This window comes from Kogia breviceps, chromosome 4 (genome assembly GCF_026419965.1).
Source record: "Kogia breviceps isolate mKogBre1 chromosome 4, mKogBre1 haplotype 1, whole genome shotgun sequence".
Lineage (NCBI taxonomy): Eukaryota > Metazoa > Chordata > Mammalia > Artiodactyla > Physeteridae > Kogia > Kogia breviceps.
Window position 1 is genome coordinate 133,541,452 of NC_081313.1, and position 5,813 is coordinate 133,547,264.

Here is a 5,813-nt window from a genome sequence, read left to right on the forward strand (position 1 = left end):
GCCAGACTGCAATTTAACAGACCTGGGATTTGGATCTAGTATGTGTGTCTTTACCTTTACCCTCACCCTGCTCAGACTTCCAGTACCCTAAATAATGATTTTAAGACTTGGGACAGAGACAGACATCCCAGTTGCCTGACAGCTCTGTAGAAAATTTCCAGATGCCCTAAATTCAATACAAGCTCACCTGCTCATCCACCTCCCCCCTGTCCTGGAGGGCCTCATAGAGGTTTTTAGAAGGTTTAAGCTGGGAGTCTACTTTGTTCGAGGTGCTCATGTGGCTGCAGTGTGGAGAAGGAATGCAGGGGAGCAGGAAAGGAGACAGACATACAGGGAGGCCAGAATGGCAGCTGTATCCAGTATGGCTCTCTCCAGGCTAATTCCTTCAGGGCAGAGACCTAGCCTCATTCATCTCCATTCCTCTAATGTACAGAGTGGTGTGTCACACAGTTTGTTGAATGAAAGAATGAATGAGGATGCATAAGAAGAGATGGGCTTTTCCCGCTCAGCTAATACGCAACAGTAGGTTTGTTCCATGGGACTTACCATAGCCCTGGTGATTCTTGGAAGAACCTTTTCCATGACCCAGAAATGAGCTGGAAAAGGAGTGCATGTGATGGAATCAGTAGCCCTTTGTACAAAGTTTGTTCCAGACAGCCAAATTTGAGGAAGGTGCCCAGGCAGCCTCAGCTCCCATCTTTCACTCAGCAAACCGTTCTTAGGAACCTGCTCTTTGCCAGCTGGGAAAGACCCTACACAGCTCTCAGCTTCTAAAACCTAGATTGCCTTAACAATTTCCCCAGAGTCCTTCTACCCCACCCAAGACGTCACAATCAGCCCCGTCTACCAGGCAAGGAAGTGAAGGGTAGAGAGGTGAGTGAACTGCCATACTATGAGCCCTTGACCTGCAGGACCTCTTAGTCTAAATTTTTTTTTTTTTTTTGGCCACGCTGCCCATGGCATGTGGGATCTTTCTTAGTTCCCTGACAGGGATCGAACCTGCGCCCCCCACATTGGAAGGGCATAGTCATAAGCACTGGATAGCCAGGGAAGTCCCAGGACCTCTTAGTCTGGATTCAGGAGTCCCTGCCAGCTGTGTGCCCAGCCCTGTTGGCCTGAGGATGCAGGAATGAACACTCTCTTGCCCTTGGGGAGCTCATACACTGTTAAAGATCATTATGGCAATAATTAGAGAGTTATACAGGGTGCTGTGGGAATCCATAAGATGCAGGCACTAACTTAGCCAAGGGTATGAAAAAACTGAAGAAGTTGGGAAACTAGCATTTGATCTGTATAACAACCTTTTGAGCTAGGTGATGATATTCCATTTTATAGGAAAGGAACAAAGCTCAAAGAGGTATACTGATTTGCCCAAGGTCTTGCTGCTAAGAAGCAACAACTTAGAGAGTGGAATCTGGTTCTCTAGATTCCTAGTCAAGAACCCTTTACAGACAAGGACAGAGTACTTCCCACATGACCCCTGGGCCTGCCTCACTCATCTGGCATGGCCATGGTCTCACAGAGCAAGTAGCCACTCGGCAGGGGCAGCAGCAGAACCCACAAAACAGACTGGACAGGGCTCAATGGTTATTCTATATTCCAAGCCCCACACACACCTCTCATAATTTTACCCAAGATTCCTGGTATATTAGACTCTAGTTATAACTGTAAGAAATTTAGGACTGTCCTGGTAGCACAGTGGTTAAGAATCTGCCTGTCAATGCAGGGGACATGGGTTCGAGCCCTGGTCCAGGAAGATCCCACATGCTGCAGAGCAACTAAGTCTGTCTGCCACAACTACTGAGCCTGCACTGTAGAGCCCGTGAGCCACAACTACTGAAGCCCGCGCACCACAACTACTGAAGCCCACATGCCTAGAACCTGTGCTCTGCAACAAGAGAAGCCACCGCAATGAGAAGCCCATGCACCGCAACGAAGAGTAGCCTCCACTCTCTGCAACTAGAGAAAGCCCACGCACAGCAACAAAGACCCAACACAGCCAAAAATAAATAAAAGAAATAAAAGAAAAAAAGGTAAACTCTAAAACAAAAAACATATATCAAAAAATAGGCCAAAAGCAGAGCACCAAAAATCAAAGAATATAGAAAGAGAAATATAGTGAATATAACAGAATCTAATAAAATTCAACTCAAAGCTATATATAAGAGACTGCATTATAATAAAGTGATCCAGAATGGCTGAAAATGAAAGATCTAGAAGATAATGGTAATCACCTAAATCTGAATCTCTCCACATATCATCCCAGAAAAAACCACAAGACCAACAAGGACCAGAAATAACACCATCTATGACCAGTGCCTTCAGCATTATTAGGAGACAAAACATACCACAAACTTCAAATAACCAGCGAACAGAGAAATAAACAACAAATTCTAACAGAGCTCCCACTGTTGATGCCAGTCTGTGAGTACACAGAACAGAGAAAGGGAAGGCTTAAGAGACTCCATGAAAAATAAGAAAAAGAGATGAAAAACTGAAAGCACAGACAAAATCACCTTCAGAATTAGAGTGTCCCACACCAAGTAGCCCCCACTCACCGCAACTAGAGAAAGCCCGTGCATAGCAACGAAGACCCAATGCAGCCAAAATTTTTTTTAATTAAAAAAAAAAAAAACTTAAAGCAGTTATCTAAAAAAGGAAATTTATGGATTCACCTGATGAAAAATCCTTGTACAGGGACGGCTTAGATTCAGGTTCTGACACCGTCAACAGGAAGAATTTAATCTCACTCTGCTTTCCTCTGTGTGGCCGCTTTCCTGGGCAGACTTTCTCCAGAAGGTGGAGATGGCCACTGGCAGCTTCAGGTTTATATCCTGATAGATTGGTAACTGCAGTGGAAAGAACATCTTTCTCTTGGTTCCAACAAAAAATTCTGGAATTGACTCATTAGCTGGTTTGGATCTGTTCCCATACCTAAACCAATCGCTGCAGCTAGGGGAAATGGTGCTCTGATTTGGGGCCTGGGAAGGAGTATCCTCCACCTAAAACACATTGACTGAAAGAGGGAGAGATGTGCATCCCTAAAAGAAGAAAGTGTGGAGCTCCTTCTGTACTAGGGGAGAAGAGTGGATGTGGGTGGGCAAAAATAACTGTTGTCAGCCGTACTCAGTGATTATCTTTACTTGACCATTTCTTTAATTTTTTGAGATACAGCATATGTTCAGTAATGTGAGCCAATTTTAAGAGTGCAGTTTGATGAGTATAGTGTATACACCTGGGCAGTCGCCCTCCAGATCAAGATATAAAACATTGTCAGTTCCCCAGAAGGTTGCCTTGTTTCCCTTCCTAGTCAGTATCCCAAAGAAATAAACACTGTCTTGACAGTGTTTAATCGCCATAGATTAGTTTTGCTTGCTCTTGAATTTTATAAAAAGGGACTCATACATACATCCACTTTTGCTCAATATTATGCCGTGAGATTCATCCGTGTGGTGTGTATCAGAAGTTCATTTTTTAAAAAAAAAAAACTTCATTTCAGGGACTTCCCTGGTGGCGCAGTGGTTAAGAATCTGCCTGCCAATGAAGGGACATGGGTTCGATCCCTTGTCCGGGAAGATCCCACATGCCTCGGAGCAACTAAGGCAGTGTGCCCCAACTACTGATCCTGCGCTCTAGAGCCCGCGAGCCACAACTACTGAGCCCACATACTGCAACTACTGAAGCCCGCGCGCCATAGAGCCCATGCTCCGCAACAAGAGAAGCCACTGCAAGGAGAAACCCGCGCACCACAATGAAGAGTAGCCCCCGCTCACCACAACTAGAGAAAACCCGCGCATGGCAATGAAGACACAGCACAGCCAAAAAAAAAGGTTCATTTCTTTCATGCTGTATAGTGTGCCATTATATGAATATACCACAATTTATCCACTCTACTGTTAATGGACAATTAGGTTGTTTCTAGTTTTGAACTATTATAAATAAAGCTATTGTAAAAAATTTTGTATGCGTCATTTGGTGTGCATGTGCACACATATACCCAGGAGTGGAATTGCTACATCATAGGGTAGGTATGTGTTTAGCTAGATTAGATAATGCTGAATACTTTTCCAAAGTGGTTCTACCAACTTACATTTCCACCTGCAATGTAGGAGAGTTTGTGCTCCACATCCTTGTCAGTACTCGGTATTGTTGATCTTTCTAATTTTGACCATTCTGGTGGCACCCAGGAATTTGAATCCAAGGATCTTGTCTTCATATCAGGGCTCCTCTTACTCTGAGCACCCCTGAGATCAGGTTTGAATTTCTGTAGGCTGGAATGTTCTCCAGTGTGACCCAGGACCCACAATACACAATCCAGAAGGTAAACGTCAGAGGAAGCTCCTGCCCATGGTTCTGTGTCCAAGGGAGTTCTCACAGAGGGAAAGGCATCAGCCCTGGAGAGGCAGCCCAGTGCAGTGGCAAAGAACTCAGGCTCTGGAATGGGACAGCCAAGGTTCAGACCCCAGCTCTGCCACTGCAGGGCTGTGTGATCTTGGTTAGTTGATCTGTGCTTCAGGGTAAAACATTAGTACTTACCTACCTTATAGGGTTATAGAGAGAATTAAAAGAATAGATACATATGAAACAATTACAGTGACACATGAGAGGTGCTATGTAAATGATGACTACTGTTTCTATCATTGGCCTGGGGAGGTAAGTCTATAGGCAGATGTCATCTGGCTCAGGCCCCGGTATTAAGACTCAGTGATTTATGAAATGCCAGAACCTAATTCAGTCTGATTGAGGGAGGAAAAAAGGCAACATGTTGACCAAAGGTGGTTCTTCCCTGGGCTCCATCAAGAAGTCATCTTACACTGATACGGAACTTCAACTTATCTCAGGCACCCCAGGTGCTGCAGCCAATGACACCTGAGGAGAAGATGAAATGGAATCGTGAAGGTAAAGCTCTTAGCTCAGAGCTGGATGCACAGCAAGTGTTGGCATGCAACTGCCCCTCAGTGCAGACACAGAACTGTGTATGTACCCATATAGCTGCCAGGAGGAATGTCATAGAGGACACTGGTATGGGATTCTGGATCCCTGGGCATTGGTCTGAGCCCTGTCATCAGCTTCATGTGACCTGAGGCCTAGGTATTTTCTTGTGAACTAGAAATTGGAAGAAATCACAGTTCTCAGCCAAAGTCCTAAAGAGGTGGTGATGGGCAGGGGTTCTTCCCAGAGATGGTAAAGAAGAAAGACCTTCCCTCATAGCAGCCCCTGTCAAAAGAGCTGTTCCAACCCCTAACCAGGCCTTCTGATGGGCAGTCAATAGTGTCAAAAGAATAGGACAAACAATTTCTCCCTCTCACCATCTGTCCACCTAACAACGTCACCTAATCTGCCCTGTGCCAAGCCCATATTACAGAGAGGGCAGACACGGCCCTGCTCTGGCACTCCCAGTCTCATTGTCCTCCATTAATGCCACTTCGTCCATCCAGGAGCTTCAAAACCCTGAAGAAACATTGTGGTTCTGTAAATGGGTCAACTCTATAGTGCAATGACCCCACCAGCCACTAGGTGGAGAAAGCTCCTTTTTTTGGTGGGACAAAATAAATCAGCCTCAGGACCCTGTTTGTTTGTTTGTTTATTTATTTATTTTATTTTGGCTGCATTGGGTCTTTGTTGCTGCGCACGGGCTTTCTCTAGTTGCGGTGAGCAGGAGCTGCTCTTTGTTGCGGTGCGCGGGCTTCTCATTGTCGTGGCTTCTCTTGTTGTGGAGCATGGGCTCTAGGCACACAGGCTTCAGTAGTTGTGGCACGTGGGCTTAGTAGTTGTGGCTTGCGGGCTCTAGAGCTCAGGCTCAGTAGTTGTGG